General features: G+C 36.5%; 1 protein-coding gene across 2 annotated transcripts in view; it reads left to right on the forward strand.

Moving 5' to 3' along the window:
* Window positions 1-18651, forward strand: part of LOC127446046 (histone-lysine N-methyltransferase SETD5-like) — a 135164-nt gene that overhangs the window by 51304 nt on the left and 65209 nt on the right. The window lies entirely within an intron of this gene.

The following is an 18651-nucleotide window of genomic DNA, read 5'->3' on the forward strand; positions in this document are numbered from 1 at the left end:
CTAAACAGAGCGATAATTAGCTAGAAAAAGGGCGGGAAACTTTTTGAAGTAACTTTCTGACAGAAAATTATCGAGTTAAAAAGATAAACTTCACCCTATCATATTTTAGGTAGCAAAATATCCAATGTAGTATATAATTTATAATGAAAAGAAGTTAATGGATACAAAAGCAATTTTAAATATTACTTACATTTTCGCATCCAGACTCCAGCGTTGAACACAGAAGACGCAGCACAGGGTGTCATTCAGTTGTGGAGAAAAATGTGTTTAATCCGCCAACGAAAGTAGTCTAACTAAACCCAAAGTATTAGACTTGCCGCCAAGAGGCGCACAAACTGAAAGATTATCTGAATAAAGTATGTGAGGGAATCGACATGATTTTAGCGTATTTACGTTCAAAGCATTTTAAAATCACTCCTCTTAAGCTCCACTTAAGTTTTTAGTTCCCGTGCATCTGCGGTTTTGGTGTAATAGAAATTACCAACCAAAACCCGCCAGATTTAAAAGAACACGCTCCTCGCAGCAGACAATTTCACACTTCTCTCTCCATTCCGCTATTTTTTAATTTTACACACATATTCCTGTCATGAGCCCTGAAAACACAGAAGGCCGGAGTGATACAACATGAACACTTAAGAGAACCGTTGGAACTTGTGTAACATGACGTGCATGCTCATGATGCTCTCAATCACGTCAGCACCCCCAACCCAGAACTGTTGGGTTACTGGCGAGGAAAGGCTGCCAACCCAAATTGGGTCAAATCAACCCAGCTTTGTTACCCAACAGTCTCAACCCAACCATTGGGGTAGACAAAATAACCCAGCATTTTTTTTAGAGTGCAGGATTTTGCGATCGCAAGAATTTTAGCAAATTCAACCAATCTCCGCATTATTTGCGGTAGCTTGCAATTTTTTTAATATCCGCAAATGTTCCGCAAAAAATCATAAAACAGAGGGAATCCCAATCTCCGTAGTAACTGTGAAAGCGTCTCCGCCTCGTCTCCTCCACGTTGTGTTCACTATCAAAATCCTTGTCTAAAATTTCGCGGGACCGCAGACAGCACACATGCATCACAGCTAACATTTAATCTTCACCCTGAGTGCCTTGATTGAGACACAAAAACCCGCGTTTATACAAAGAAACCCTGGCATTCACTTAAAATCCCCAATAGTTGTGTAGTAAAATGTGATTAGAATTTGAATTGCTTAATACAGTAGGCTTCGAATCTGAAAGTGGCAATTTATGCAGAACACTTATATGCTGAAAATAAATGTTCAGATATTGATATAAAAATTGAACTTATATAGATATATGCAGCATATATGGCAAAATTGCCATTTTTGTATATGTAAAAAAAAAACAAACAAACAAACAAAAAAAAAAAAACAGTTTAAACACTTGTGGAATTTAAGTTTGTATAAATGCTCAAATATATGAACTCTAATTTTATTTGTTCGTATATGACCATAAATCAGATTTCAATATCAGACAATGTAATAATGGCAACAGGCCTAATTATTGAATCCTCATTTGTGTTTTTTGTTTACAGATTTATTGCATGTCTTATTTTAACCTTAGATGCATTTTCTTGCATTGACTGAGTCAGAAACTTTTAATACAAAAATAATGAAGGGTCTTCCAATTCCCACAGGTTCCACCTAAATGTATGGTATTTTTGTGTAGTTTTTTTTTTTTTTTTTTTGCTTGCTTACTGCATATTCAGTTATTATGCACTTATGTTATTATATTATGCTATTATGCACATGTAATTGCATTTACAAAGCAACCCAAAAAAAAAAAAAAAAATTGAGCAAAACTGCAGCAAATTCAGTCATTTTGGGTCGCATAAATCAGGCAAAAGTGCTGCAGTATCCTGATGGGACTGGCTTATAAACTATCACACAACCACAGGATGTACAGCAGAATTATGTGCCGATGTCCGATAATTTTCTAACGTCAGCGTTTATAATAAAAGTAAATCATTCACTTGTTGCTGTGTGTTGTGTTAAAGAGACGGTAATATAATCTGCTTCTTTCTTTACCGAGATCGTGACGATGCAGTGTTTCTTATCTCCATGTAAACCTCTGTTCATATCTGCATGACCTCCGATGATGCCTTTATTTATTTCCAAAGGTGATGTTTCATAAGCCATGCTGAATTTCTGATCTGCATGTCTGTTTACTATGCACTGCTAAGAAAGAGAGAATACTCTGACAAAGAACGGAGAGTAAACTACATGTATTATTTTGCCTAGATGAAACAAGATACACTTACTGCTGGTTGTGTAAAGTTTGTGGGGGCGTGTCATCCGGTGCTGAGGACTGTCCTGTCAGTGCCTGATTTCATTCAGTTTGCATTGTGCAATAGTGTGTGATGAATAAATGGCAAAATGCAATAAACTGTAAAACTATATGCGCTCAAAACCAATGAGTTTATGAAAATCGGAATTAATAATAATATGTCGACATGTATTGCCAGCCTTTAATATAAAGCAGCATGATGTAGTATTTTTGTATAGCTAAAATAGCTGGAAGTGGCTTATACTGGAAGTGGTCCACATTCAAGGTTGATAATGGCAGCGCCCTAGTTTTGCTGAAAAATAAGGTGGATACAGCGTGATGAATATCATAAGGTTGCTGCATTGCCTGACGGAAATGCGTACGGACGTGGCTGGCATGAGAGTGTCAAAATAAAGGTTCATCTTAAAGTATACATCAATGTTTATGCATTGAATCTATGACAATGCATTGTTGGTTATTTGATCGATGCATCGATCCAGATCTATGGATCGTTACACCCGTGGTTTGGGTAAGGTCCTTGAAGTGCTTAAAGTACTGGAATACCTGGAAAATCACCATGTGGTGTTAAAAATTGCATGAGATTAAAACAGAAAATTTCTTACGTGTCATGTTTGTCCATCAATGATGAGATGCTGCACTCCACTTTCATTGAATAATGTGTCTTAATATCCTTTCTGTTCTTTACAGTCAAACAAAAAAGTAAAAAGAAATATACATTTTTATCACAAATAGCACGGATGTGCTAAAAAATAGAGATTTCTCTCTCGTTAATAAACTGGAACACTGTGTGTGCGAGTCTGTGACATGCTTGTTGAACTCTTAAAGTGACAGTAACCTTTTTAGCGCTTGAATGTAAACTCAATGTTATTACTTGTAAATTGTACACATTATTTCAAACATTGATAGCTCATATCATTATTATATATTATATAATTTCATGATATAATATTCATGATTGAATGTAGAATTTTATATATTTTAAAACGTTAAAATGTGATTTATAATCAGGGACTAAAAACGAAATGTTTTTCGTTTCGTTCTGAGCAAAAACATTATTTTTCATTCCAGTTCGGAAGTTCTGCAGCCTCCTTTCCAAATGGTTACTGGTTAGAACAAAATAAAAGAACGGCAAATAACATTATTACTCAGTACTCTGAGCTAAGTGGGTGAAATACCAGTTGTGGGGTTGCCAGATCTAGCAAGAGCCAATTGCCTCACCAAAATAAGTGAAAATAAGCCATTAAATTTTTCTGGTGTGGTGAATTTATTAACCAATAAATCATAAGCAGTTAATTCAAGTATAATTTTGATTACAGATATGCTTCTCAGTCAAAACCAGGCAGCATCAAATCTGTATTAATGCATCATATCTAACAATAATTCAGTGAAGACTTAAAAAAGCAGAGACATTTACTTTTTACCTCTAATAATGCTTTCCTTGCACGTGCATTAGCCGTACATGTACTGTATATGTTGTAATTATACATAGTGGTTAAAAAGGTCGTTATCCACAGAATGCGACATACATAACGGGCAATTAGGCAAACTGTTTAATGCAGCAGCTTCCTTATGGATCAAAGCTCATGTTTTTTCGGGCAACACAAGTGGTGTAATTCCAGCAATTTACTGTGATAAACCCTTTGGCCTTTGGTTTCATGAAAAATTATTGGAAAGTATTAACAGGTTATAACCGGTTACCAGCATTTAAAAATAAAGTGATACCAAGTGACTTTTCCCCGCGCTGGTATCTTTGTGTGCGCGCGCTGTGTGTTTTCCACTCAGGGCTTGTTGTAGTTAAGATGCGTCATGCACTTCAGGGGCCGGTTGCACCAGCTGTGCATAAGTTAAAACTTAGCCTAGTTGTGGCGTAAATGGGCACTAAGTCACAATTTACGCACTTATTTGAGCGTTGCACCATTAAACTTAGGTAGGGCGTAACCCTACATATAAACTAAATATTTACGGCAGTCTCCGACAAGAAGTAACGGATGGAATAAAAAAGCAGACTCATTTAATGACATAAATGAGCTCATGTTTTGGCTGACAGGCATCAATCCTTTCGACATATATGATGGTGTTGGCATTTACACTCGTTTACATTTACGAGAGAGAGAGAAAAAAAAAGTACTTTTAAACAGCTCTTCAGCATGAAACCGATCTAACGGTGCCGTTTTCAGGATGCATCGCCCGGTGTCAAGTTTCAATATATACGAAATAAGATATTAAAATGAATAAATGTCTATTTTTCCAGAATGTTGTATTAGTATTTATTTATCACCCCTTATTTATTTTAGATACAGTTCCTATATATTATTATTTACACAGGGCAAATATGCCATTTCTTAAGTCTACTTTTATTACGTATCGTATTTTAATGGGGATATAATTTATTACAGCTGACAGTTACGTGAACAAACAAGGTTTGAACATAACCCGTAACAAGTTCAAATTGAAGCTGATGGCTTTTTAACACTTCTGTGTACAAATGTGAAGGCTTCTTATTGGATAAATACGGGTAGATTTATGTCAAATTTCAGAACTTTTTATTTTTTAATTAAGACGGAATCTGCGACATTTACAGCATCATATAAACTTGGCGAGATAAAGTAAATCTTTTAACTGCGCCTTCCTCATGTTACATTTGACTGTCTCTCAATTTTAAAAGTGACATGCCGGTGTCGCGAGTGCAGCGCATCAAGAGCACATCAGAAATGCGGCACGAGCGGAGCGCAGCAAACAGACATGTCCGAGCCTGAACCATTATTTCCGCCGCTAAAGCAGCGTTGATGGTTACCCAGTCTGTAAAGTTTGTCGCAAAAAAGGAACGGTTCAGACGGGAAACGCTTCAAACCTTAAGCACCATCTCCATGAGCACCATCCCACGGAATTTGCGGAGATGATGTAAGTGGAAATACAGTATACAGGATAATAAATTATAGCCCCTGTTTCATAAAAACACCAGATTCAATGTAGTTTTACCTTATATGTAATGACTAGTTAGGCTAAAGTTATGTGTATGCTTTCTGTCACATTCACAAATGCAGCAAACTGTTTTAAGCACTCGTTCAACATCGCAGTGTGCCAGCTGTTTGTTCATTTGCTTGAGTGCAGCGCAACAGTAGGCCAACAATATATTTGATACTACTGATAATATGTTTTATCTGTAAAACATAGTACTAAATAGGGTCCATGGCTTTTGGTGTGCAGGAAATTGACAAAAAATATATATTTTAAAGTTGTTATTGTTTTACCTGTTTGTGATTTTTTTATTTTTATTTTTTATTATTTTATTTTTTTTACCTTGTTGGATTAAGAGTGTCCTGATGTTCAAGACTGTATTTTGCACTTGTAGGGCTTTACTGGTTGTTTAGATCAGTGTTACTATCAGAAATAATTAATAATTATTTCTTTAGTTATTAATTAATATTTAAATTAATTAATTGAATCTAACTCATTAAAACCTCATATGGGGCTCCAGTAAATGTAGTGCGCTACGTTTAGGAGCGGGTTTGGTTATTAGCAATAATTAATAATTAATCAAAGATAATTATTAATTATTAAAATCAATAGAACATTGATTTTAATCAATGTTAGCATTTCTAATCCTTTAAATCAGCAATTAATAATTAATAATAATCATTAATTGTTAACATCGATGAAACATGAATTAAAATTAACACTAGCTTATTGATCATTCAAATTCAACAATCATCAAAGATAATTATCAGTTATCAAAAATCAATTTTGGGATTAACATTGATGAGGCACCACCCTGGAATCAGGGACTAATAACCAGATAATATAACAGTCTCAATATTAGATTGTTTTCTTAGGAAAATCGACATCCGAATAATATCGATTTTCGGGGAAAAAAAAAAACAGTGAATGAAGGCTTGAATCCGAGCACTGACATCCCGTCAGCATGACGCAGGCATATGCAAAACACTTCTCTTTGTAATAGAAACAAAGTTTATTTATGCAGTAATATCAATTAATAATTAATACAATGCAGTCAATAAACTTCCGACTTACAACTACAAACTAAACAGTGATATGATTAGATATGGAAATAAAAATAATTATATAACACATGAGGGTTTGTGTGTGTGAGAGAGCGAGTGTGTGTGTGTGTGTGTGTGTGTGTGTGTGTGTGTGTGTGTGTGTGTGCGTGGTTAGTACGAGAGAGAGAGAATTAAGTGATCGCCCTAAAGCCGATTTCGCGATCGTGGGAGAGAAAGCAGCTGTTAGTTTATCACTCAGAGACGGTGGACAGCTCGTAAAAGTCCCACGTTCTTTGACTCTTTAATGGATAACTCAGTTTGCCGGTTTCACCCGCAATGGCGAAAATGCACAACAGTCCAATTTGGTTGGACCACAATACAGCAAAACAAATTTGTGATAATTAATACCCTGAGTATTAATAATGAGCGGACATGGCGGTCCATAAACTGTACAAGCAAAAACCTTGAAACACAAGAATAACACACTATAATATTCTATCTCTGCCCAGACGTAAACCTCTTACTTGAATCGCATGAGGATGCAGAATGTGTGTTCATCCGTCCTTTAATTCCGACCCGGTTCCTTGAGGCTCGTGTGATGACAGGAGGCCGTTTCCTCGCTTTGTTGGCGGGCACGGCTGTTGGTTCTCGGCGGGCTGGCGGAGAACTTCAGAAATGTCGACTTGATTGAAGATGGAAGAGAAATCTTAAATCTCTTCACTTCTGCAGGCAAACGGATGAAGATGCGAATTGCTCGGTGGTCTCCTTCGGATCCGTTAGAGTGTTCGGTTGAACACAAAGTAATCTCAACTCATCCAGCGAGATGGAGATTGTATGGCCACAGTTTCAAGTCGGACGTTACTTCCTTGTGCCACGAGGTTGCACCTGAGAGCAGCGATGAGCTGCGTCTACACACTGCAAACAAAGTTGCTGGAAGCAAATCCCGGAAGCATTTCAGAGGTATTTCTACTCCTGATGATGTCATGGTTTGAGGGACGTTCTGTTGTGTGCCTCATCCAATAGGAGTTGAGAGTTCGATCCTTTAGTGAGCAAGGCTTCATGGGATTTGTAGTCTGTTTTGGACTCCCTTTGTTTGATTTTGGCGCGATTTTTATCAGTATAAATTACGACTTGGAATGTGGGGGCTTGAGTTAGGTTTTTACGACTGTGTTAGGCCTGCCTTTGTCTTCTATCTGAATACATGAGGCCCAACACACTGTACATAACAGATAACAGATTTGTATTAGATTTGCACTATGTATGTGTATGTCTGTGTGTGTGTGTGTGTGTGTGTGTGTGTGTGTGTGTATGTACGTATGTGTATAATTTTTTATTATTATCTATGTCTTGCTGCTGTTTTTGTATTGTTGTACACTGGAAGCTCCTGTCACCAAGACAAATTCCTTGTATGTGTGAGCATACTTGGTAATAAAGCTGGTTCTGATTCTGAAGATCAAAAGTTTAAGGATTAAGGTTGAAGATATCCAAAATAAAGTTCAAGAATTGGTTAAAACTGAAATATATTTATCTGTGTGATTCAAAAGCCTCTGAAATCAGTCTCCGAAAACATTGTTTTCTCAGGTGCAAAAATCACTAAATAATTCCACAAATTGACATCAGCCTTCAACATGCTCCAAGTGATCAAGGTTTAAGGGTGTTCCAGTTAAACCCATTGCACATATTCCGCCAGTAATAGACACTCGTGCTACGTAGGCAGTGACGTACATCCAGGTCCATGAGACGGAGTGAAGTTTGCGAGGGAAGGGGATACAATTTTTAAATGGAACGCAGCCCAGGGGTGGGCGATATACCGGTAGACATTTGCCAACCGGTATACGTTTTGAATTATCGTTTCTTATCGCTGTAACGAAAAATTGCCACATAACACGTACGCATTACACACTCTGTTGGATAAATGGAGGAAGGCGGAGCGACTGCTCATTCCTCAAATTCATTTGAATGAGAAGATGAGAGGAGATTATGAAGGAAAAAGTGCGTCATCCGTGGTGTGGAATTGGTTTGGCTTTAGAAAGCGCAATACCGAGCAGAAAACAGCAATTTGCAAGGTTTGTACATTGTGTATGTTGATATATCCATGTGCGTCTATATATCAGTAGTCACGGCTTCACGTGAGACTGATAGAAATAATGAAACACCGTTTTTCACTGACAGCTGCATGTGTCATTAGATGAAAAGCTTGTCTAGAACACGAGAAAAAATGACACTGAATCTACTTCTGCGGCATTAAATTTCACTTGAGCCACCATCAAAGCAAATTCAATGACATTCATCCCGCGCTCCAAACATGCCTCCCATCCATACACACGCAGCTGTGTTTTGTGCAAGTTATTTTACTTTTTGCATTGCTTTGAGATGTTAAATTTATTATAATGTTATAATGATAATAACAACAACAACAATAAAAAGAAGAAAATTGGTGCACATCATCAGACATGTGGCATTTATTTAGTTTTTGTTTTTTTTACTTTGACTATGTTTGTCAAGTTCAAAATAAAGAGAAATTATATAAGATGAAGTTTTCATTTACAAAGTATTTACTTCACTGACTGGATTGTGCAAAATTTCACATCGCAACATGGCTTAATATATAATACAATTTTATTGATTTTTCAGAAAAATGTAACTATATTGTGATTATATATTGTTATCGTGGTATAAAATTACTCCTATCGTGATATAGGATTTTGGTCATATTGCCCACCCCTACCCCTGAGCTGATCACACCCTGGACATTTTGAGGTATAGCTTGGGTACCTGCAACTCTGTCCCTGACAACATTTTTCACCTGTGCAATAGGATAATATTAACAATAAACCTAATAATAATTACTGGGGCTGGGTATTGATACAGATTTCCCTGTTCGATTCTGATTCACAAGCTTTTGATTCTGATTCAATTGGAATCGATTCATATGGGTATATTTCAGTTATAATATCCCTTTTGCTTACATATGAAAGAAATTCTCTCCTAGCTAATGCTGTTAATTATACAGGGGACCTTCTAACAATGTGCATAACAAAAATATAAATTTTGTTAGTTTTTCATCATTTTGATCACATTTTAGCTTTTAAAAATGAACAGATCCATGTATTGAATCAATAAATATGAGATATTGCATTGTTTGTTACATGTTTATTGTTTGCTAACATAATTTGTACTATTTACAAGTATTTACATTGATTGTTTTTGATCAGCAACTAAATGTAGAGAACAGAAAGGGTATTAAAAGAGACATTATTCAATGACAAATGGGCCACTTTGATCTTGTTTTGGAACAACCTTTACTCAGAACACGCAGTGAAAGGATCTTGTATGACTTCGCAGTTTGTAAAGTCTAGGCATCTGTAGTAATTGAAACTTTGCCTGTAAAGTCTAACGTTACCCGAACAGATGATTTGCAATCCCCATAATTTTTTTTTCCAGGTGCAAGGTCATTGTCTTGCAAGACTGTTTAGTGTAATTGGGTTCAATATAGAATAATAAATCTCTAAACCCTGTATCTTCAGGTGGGTCAGCATTAGAGATTGACCGATAGTGGGTTTTGCCAATAACAATATCTAAGGTGGGAAAACAGGCCGATAGCAGATTTTGGTCGATAGTTTTAAAATTTATAATATGAATGAAAACTTTTCACTCAATGTGAAATAGTGCTGAACTTTAGTATGCATCACTTTCAATGGTGATACTTATAAATTTCTCTCACACTGGTATCTTCTTCAAAGCCTTTGCCATATGAAATTAATGATAATATTAATGAAAATATTACAGGTCAAATGTATTTGTTCAGCAGTAACATATAACACTACCTTACCAAATAGCGACTGTATGATTCATCACTACTGAAAATATATATACATATATATTAGTGTTGTAAAAAGTACCGGTACTTCGGTACCAAGTCGGTACTAAAATAAAAAAGATGTAACAATACCAGTGATTCTACAGTACTGGTAGTACCGAGCAAAGACTTAATTCGATACCCACACACTGTCTGACACACGACTGCTTTCAGATGCTCACATGCTTATTTGAGCGTGTGCTCTGTTACTCCTTTTACACTGAAATGCACAATGAATCAAATTAAAATTGTGAGGTGTCCTAGTGTGATCTTAGTCTGTATGAGCTGCATAAGCTTTAAATGAATGTGTGAAGCTGACCACTCATACACTGGAAAATCCACAGACTATGAGAATCATTTGCGTTGTATGAGAGATGACAGAGCAGAGCACTAATACACTCTGAAGTGTTATTTTTATATGATTTGTATAATTAAATCACAGCATTTGCGCTTTAATGATCACACTGGGCCATGTAGCGAACTGTTTATCTGGAGAAGTTAAACTTCCATCAAAAATACACATCAAAATAAAAGCATGATACATAATAAAAGCTAAACGCCTCATATTGAAGAAATGGCAACAGAAATATATAACTGTATAGTAAAATGGAATCCTCACTGTAGAAATAACAATGATTATTATTTTAATAATAATAATAATAAAAAATGATTAATGAATAATGGTTGTGATAAAAATTAAGCAATATATCACAAGCAAGAGTGCTTTTGTACTGAATAAAAATTGGTTAAAAATGCAGTGGTATGTTGATAAGTAATTGTTCTATTTTTTACTTGTTGAAAGTTTTTAAATGTTTAAGGAAAAATTTTTGATTAGACACCATTTTGATAATGAAATTAAATAAAACTTTAAAACATGTTTATTTCTGTGGTATCGAAATTGGTAGCGAGAACCATGAAATTTCACTGGTATCAGTACCGACTACTGAAATTTTGGTACTGTGACGCTAATAAATAACACTAACATATATTTTTTTTTTATCGTCATATGAAATCTATGAATGATGTACAAGAAAGGAAGAGAGAAAAAGGGGTAGAAATAAAATAAAATTAAGTCTTGTATATTAAAATGTTATTTTAGAATGGCATTGTATGTTATATATCGATGTGCCCTCAGATGAACATTACATATATATATATATATATATATATATATATATATATATATATATATATATATATATATATATATATATAGAGAGGGCACATTATGTAATATATATATTACATAATGTGCCCTTTCATATATATAAATTAATATTCCAGATTTATATATTTGACGATGCTCTTATGTTTCTTTTGCACATAGCTATGTCATAACAGGGCCGGAAATTCAGCGTGGGATTGCGGGTATTGCACACAATTTTCATTTGAATCATAACTGCTTTGTCACATAGTTACTGAACTTAAAGGTGTTGTAAGCGATTTTTTTTTTCATGGAAAGGTATGCATATCTCTGTGACAGCTCTAGACTCTGATCAAAAATCTGTCTGCGGTCCGTGCACAATGACACTTTCTGTCTGTCAGTTATTTTGCGTTCTCTTAGTATTTTAGTTGCAGTGAATTATTTAGGCATAATACATTTTTATGCTGTGTTGTTCATAACAGTTGTCAGTTAAAGGAGCTATTTTACTGCTATTGTTTTTGACAACCGTTTCTGCTCTCAATAAAGCTAATTTTGCTATCTTTGGTGTTCTGGGTTTAGGAAAGAGGTGGTGTGGCTAATTCAACGGCTCAGTCTCGTGGAAGTAGAATGGCTGAAATCGCTTACAGCACTTTAAGATGCTACAGATGTATAAACCTTTCTAAACCTGTTATGCAAATGGTGTTATACCACTTCTCCGTAAGTGAGCAACGTGATAAAAATATAGCTTCTGTTTATAGGCTATCAACAATGCTGTCAACATTGCAAGCATGTGATGTTGGAGCGATCTAGCCGTGGTGCTGCTTTAATGTTCATAATGTGAAGCACACTTGACAAGAAAGGCAGAAATAGCAAAAAATGCTTTGTGTAATGTACCAGCTGCATGGTGAAGAGAAACGCTTAAACACCCATTACTACATCTCTCATATCAATGGAGTTCCACTTCCATTTTGTGATTCAGTCAATTTAGTTTACATACAGTAAAAATTATATAATATAAATACTATCATATTGATAATATTTCATTAAATACAGGTGCATCTCAATAAATTAGAATGTCGTGGAAAAGTTCATTTATTTCAGTAATTCAACTCAAATTGTGAAACTCGTGTATTAAATAAATTCAGTGCACACAGACTGAAGTAGTTTAAGTCTTTGATTCTTTTAATTGTGATGATTTTGGCTCACATTTAACAAAAACCCACCAATTCACTATCTCAAAAAATTAGAATATGGTGACATGCCAAACAGCTAATCAACTCAAAACACCTGCAAAGGTTTCCTGAGCCTTCAAAATGGTCTCTCAGTTTGGTTCACTAGGCTACACAATCATGGGGAAGACTGATCTGACAGTTGTCCAGAAGACAATCATTGACACCCTTCACAAGGAGGGTAAGCCACAAACATTCATTGCCAAAGAAGCTGGCTGTTCACAGAGTGCTGTATCCAAGAATGTTAACAGAAAGTTGAGTGGAAGGAAAAAGTGTGGAAGAAAAAGATGCACAACCAACCGAGAGAACCGCAGCCTTATGAGGATTGTCAAGCAAAATCGATTCAAGAATTTGGGTGAACTTCACAAGGAATGGACTGAGGCTGGGGTCAAGGCATCAAGAGCCACCACACACAGACATGTCAAGGAATGTGGCTACAGTTGTCGTATTCCTCTTGTTAAGCCACTCCTGAACCACAGACAACGTCAGAGGCATCTTACCTGGGCTAAGGAGAAGAAGAACTGGACTGTTGCCCAGTGGTCCAAAGTCCTCTTTTCAGATGAGAGCAAGTTTTGTATTTCATTTGGAAACCAAGGTCCTAGAGTCTGGAGGAAGGGTGGAGAAGCTCATAGCCCAAGTTGCTTGAAGTCCAGTGTTAAGTTTCCACAGTCTGTGATGATTTGGGGTGCAATGCCATCTGCTGGTGTTGGTCCATTGTGTTTTTTGAAAACCAAAGTCACTGCACCCATTTACCAAGAAATTTTGGAGCACTTCATGCTTCCTTCTGCTGACCAGCTTTTTAAAGATGCTGATTTCATTTTCCAGCAGGATTTGGCACCTGCCCACACTGCCAAAAGCACCAAAAGTTGGTTAAATGACCATGGTGTTGGTGTGCTTGACTGGCCAGCAAACTCACCAGACCTGAACCCCATAGAGAATCTATGAGGTATTGTCAAGAGGAAAATGAGAAACAAGAGACCAAAAAATGCAGATGAGCTGAAGGCCACTGTCAAAGAAACCTGGGCTTCCATACCACCTCGGCAATGCCACAAACTGATCACCTCCATGCCACGCCGAATTGAGGCAGTAATTAAAGCAAAAGGAGCCCCTACCAAGTATTGAGTACATATACAGTAAATGAACATACTTTCCAGAAGGCCAACAATTCACTAAAAATGTTTTTTTTTTATTGGTCTTATGATGTATTCTAATTTTTTGAGATAGTGAATTGGTGGGGTTTTGTTAAATGTGAGCCAAAATCATCACAATTAAAAGAACCAAAGACTTAAACTACTTCAGTCTGTGTGCACTGAATTTATTTAATACACGAGTTTCACAATTTGAGTTGAATTACTGAAATAAATGAACTTTACCACGACATTCTAATTTATTGAGATGCACCTGTATATTCTTATCTATCTTTAATATGCATGTTATCTGTTTTCAGTATACATCAAAACTGATTTAGCAACAAGGTTCTCTCTCAGTATTTCATCTGTTAACATTTTCAGTGCATTTTTTCAACATGAAACAGACATTTTCAATGTATGTGCTGAGTACTGACTTATACTGATTTTGACCGTGGCATGATTTTTGGTGCCAGACAGGCTGGTTTGTGTATTTCTGTAACTGCTGATCTCCTGGGATTATCATGCAAAACAGTCTCTAGAGTTAACTCTGAATGGTGCCAAAACCAAAAAACAGCCAGTGAGCAGCAGTTCTATGGTTGGAAATGCCTTTTTGATGAGAGAGTTCCACAGAGAATGGCCAGACTGGTTCAAGATGACATAAAGCCTATGGTAACTCAGTTAACCCCTCTGCACAATTGTAGTGAACAGAATAGCATCTCAGAATGCACAACATGTCAAACCTTGAGGTGAATGGGCTACAAAAGCAGAAGATCACGTTGGGTTCCACTTCTGTCAGCCAAGAACATAAAGCTGAGGCTGCAGATCACATGGGGAATGGGGTAGATAATAGTCCACCTTTAAAGCCCACCTCTACCTTTCAGTTGTGTCATCAGAGAACTCTGTTATCTTAAGCTGGCATCTCACTAGCTGATTTTTCTAATGATTTTCAGGTGTTAGAATCATTAACATAAACACTTTCCAGGCAGAGGGAGTCGATGCGTGCATTAGCACCTCTTGACAAAACGTCAAGCGGATCTGAACATTTTTTGAGCAATCGGCTGCATATTTTCACAAACACTGATTGAAATCCATTGTGATTCTGTCACAAAGCATTTTTCCTTTTTTCCTATACTAAAATGACATCAGAAAGCAGAGTCACAACAGTCTTTTTTTATTGAACGAAATTAATTTGTACTCACTGAAAGCTGCATATGGACATAGGCGCCTTGATGAGATAAATACACAATCACGTACTTTCACAAGTTCTTCACGATTGTGTCACTCTTTTGGATAGCAGCAGAACAGAAACTGGTAGTATGGCTTAAGCCACTTTTTGACAGATAAAAATGTTGCTTTTCAGGTGTTAGCATCATTAAAACAATCACTGGCCAGGCATTGGGAGTTGACGTGTGCAGTAGTACCTCTCAGTGGGAGAACTGACAAGATGTCAAGCGTAAGTGTATATGTATATGACATATACATAAACAGTGAAATAAGAATAAAAAATAAGATAAAACAGACAAATATATAGAGGAAACTACAGTAGTAAATAATGTTGTTCAAATATGTTACAAACAGATATACAGTTATGTGCAAGGTGATTTAATGTACTGTGCAGAGGAGGTAGTATATGTCAAATAAATAAAAATGGAATATAAGTATGAATGAATAGTTGAATATGCACATGATTGTATTGCTACTATGGAGAGTATTGGGGGTAGTTTTAACTGTTCATAAGGTGAATGGCCAGAAGGAAGAAACTGTTCTTGTGCCTGACTGTTCTGGTGCTTAGTGCTCTGTAGCGCCTGCCAGTGGGCAACAGTTCAAAAAGGTAGTGTGCTGGGTGAATGGGGTCCAAAGCGATTTTTACAGCCCTTTTCCTCACTCTGGAGGTGTACAGTTCTTGGAGGGTGGGAAGGTGAGAACCAATAATCCGTTCAGCAGTCCGGACTAACCTATGAATTCTTCTTATGTCTGACTTGTAAGCTGAACCAAACCTGACAGTTATAGAAGTGCAGAGGACAGACTCATTGACTGCTGAATGACTTAGTGAACAAAATACATTTTTATTCACTGAAAGCTGCATATGGACATGCGCCTTGATGGGATAAATACACAATCACACACTTTCACAAGGTCTTCACGATTGTGTCACTCTTTTGGATAGCAGCAGAACAGACACTGGTAGGATGGCATAAGCCACTTTTTGACAGATAAAAATGTAGCTACACTCTTTCTGTGTGTACGTGTGTGCAAGTGTGTAGCAAGACAGAGAGAGCTCCTTGACCTTGAGAACAGGTACTTTTCAATGCAGAAATAATTCAAAAGCAACTAATGACGGATAAAAATAACCATGACAGACATTTTACAGTTTTGGTGCATTTTAAAATATAACCTTGTGAATGCCAACCGAACCATGAAGAAAATGCAAAATTGTAACTATTTTAGCCCCTGTTTCGGAACAAATCAAGCAAGCTACAGGTCTGAAAAAGCCCCAAATCACTCTGTTGCAATTGCAGTTTTACTCATGTTTTTATTTCGGCAAGCTCCACATAACAGGTGAGAGAGGGATAGTTGCAGTGAGTCGTTATGTGTGTCACCCCTCTACCATTTTTAATCAGAAAATGTGTCATACCTCTGACTGAAGAGAGCGAGATCTTAGCAAAACAGTCTGCATGTGTGACACCCTCAGCAAAAACGAGTTGTTTTGAGTCTGCTGGTGTAGCGTAGGCTGCAACTAACAATTATTTTGAAAATCGGCTAATCTAACGATTATTAGAATGATTATTCGACTATTCGGGCGATTATTGCAAAGATCAATCATTAGCTTTTAACTGACTATTCAGCTTGTGCCCTGACTTAAAAGGTTGTATTAAACGTGCTTGCTAACAATAAAGAGGACAAAATCATCTTTTAAAAATACCTCTAAATGACATTCACTGAATTAAAGAGGGAAAAAATACTTTTTATTTAGTTTAATTCAGTAAAAATGTCACTGCAAAAAAATCCTATTGTTATCAAGTGTTTTTGTCTTGTTTTCTATGTAAAATGGTCTAAAAATCCTTAAAACAAGATACATTTACTTGAGAAGCAACATATTAGATATTTAGACTTGCTTTAAGAGAATGTATCTTAAATATAAGTATTTTTTCACTTGATTATACTTCTGTGAGTGCAGTAAAGACAAAATATACTTACAGTATATTCAAGATCTATTCTCTAAAAGCAAGTCTAAATATCTCATGTGAATGCATCTTTTTTTAAAGGATTTTTAGATATTTTAAAATAATTGTATTTGTAATATTATATTTAACATTCTCAGATAAAAAAATGTTCTTCTGCAGTATAGCTGTTTAAGTAAATGCACGTTGTTTTAAAGGAGTTTTAGATATTTATATTGGAAAACAAGCCAAAACAAAAACAAATCAATTACATATTTTGTTGCAATGTATAATGGGGTGAAGACTATCCTCTCTCACCTTTTTGTTCACTTCAATCCATCTTTAACTCACAAAAAAACAAACTCTCTCTTATTAATAAAGCTGCGTATTGCCAATTTTTTTCACAATAAGAAATGCACGGTGACACACACATTATGATTCAATTAGCTGCAAGCCATCGCGTTATAATCTAGCTCCAGCAAGCGTGACAGAGTGTGCATCAGCTGGGTGCAGTTTCAATCTCTCCCCCTTAGATAGGGACACTTCGCGCAACTCATAGAAGAGGCCCTAACCGCACAGAGAAATGCCAGTTTCGGAGTTTGTAGTTATTTACATGACCTGCTTCCTTATTATTTGAATTTTAATAAAGCTGTAATGCATTAAATATAATTGCATTAAAGATGTAACACCGGGGTGCTTCCTTTAAAGATGCTCGACACGCAAGTTTTGCTTAAGCTGAGCGTCAGCTCCGGCTCCGCTTATTCCACAACAAGAGTGCTTCTGTATGTACTTATTTTGTATTTTTGTATAATTCACTCATACTTTATGATCTACATCACCTGAAGCTGTTTGGAAAGTTTAGAGTACGTCTGGACTGTGAGATGTGTTTCCTTCCTCTCCTCAATCAGCTGTGAGCTGCAGTGCTGTTCTTGTGTGCAATCATTAGAGTTTCATGTGATCTCATGTTACGTTAAAGGTGCAGTATGTAAGATTCAGAAACCTTTGTTATTAATGACACCTGTGGCCGTTAAGTGAACTGCAGCCAGCTACCTGTTGCTCGTGCTCGTGCTCGCGCTCGTGCACACACTCCATAGGGACGTGATCGAGCGAGCATCGGCCAAAACAATGACGTAACGTACAAAGAGACTGAACGTGATTCACCGGCATCATGCTGACAGATGAGGTAGCATAATTAAAATTACACAGTTATGATTGTTTTACTACAAACTTTGAGACTAAACTAAAACTACTTATCAGCTAACATAGCATACTGATACACACATACAGCTACATACTACCGAACTATACCAGAGAGTTTACTGTTGCACTGCACTGTTATGTTGCACTATTGTATGTTTTGTATGTCATATGTTGTACTACGATATAGAAACCAGCGTATTTGCTTAAATTTATCCTGTATACCTGACCTTTAGTATAAAGAGATCATTGAAATTATTTGAAAGTTATGAAGCAAGGTAGCTTGCAATTCGTCAGCGTTAGCAGGCAAGATCAAGTTAGCTAAAATTACACAGATCAATCCTTTTGGCACTATATTTCACATGCTTTGCAGTTATGTAAGCTTACCTGTCCAATAAGAAGAATGCCAATTCAGGGTCGGGTTTGATCCCCAAAACCGAATGAAGGTCCCTCCAGGAATCAAATGCCCTGCCGATGTTCACTCTAGTTTTCGCTCGACCACGATCACGTTCCCGCTTAGCCAGATGGGATTCAGTATTTTTGTTTGTTTTTGGCTTACTCTGAGTTTGTGTAGGAGTCGGTGTTGTGCTGGGAGCCGAACGTTTGCTGGATTCCATCTCTAAGATAAC

The sequence above is a fragment of the Myxocyprinus asiaticus genome, chromosome 9, assembly GCF_019703515.2.
Source record: "Myxocyprinus asiaticus isolate MX2 ecotype Aquarium Trade chromosome 9, UBuf_Myxa_2, whole genome shotgun sequence".
In the NCBI taxonomy this organism is placed as follows: Eukaryota; Metazoa; Chordata; class Actinopteri; order Cypriniformes; family Catostomidae; genus Myxocyprinus; species Myxocyprinus asiaticus.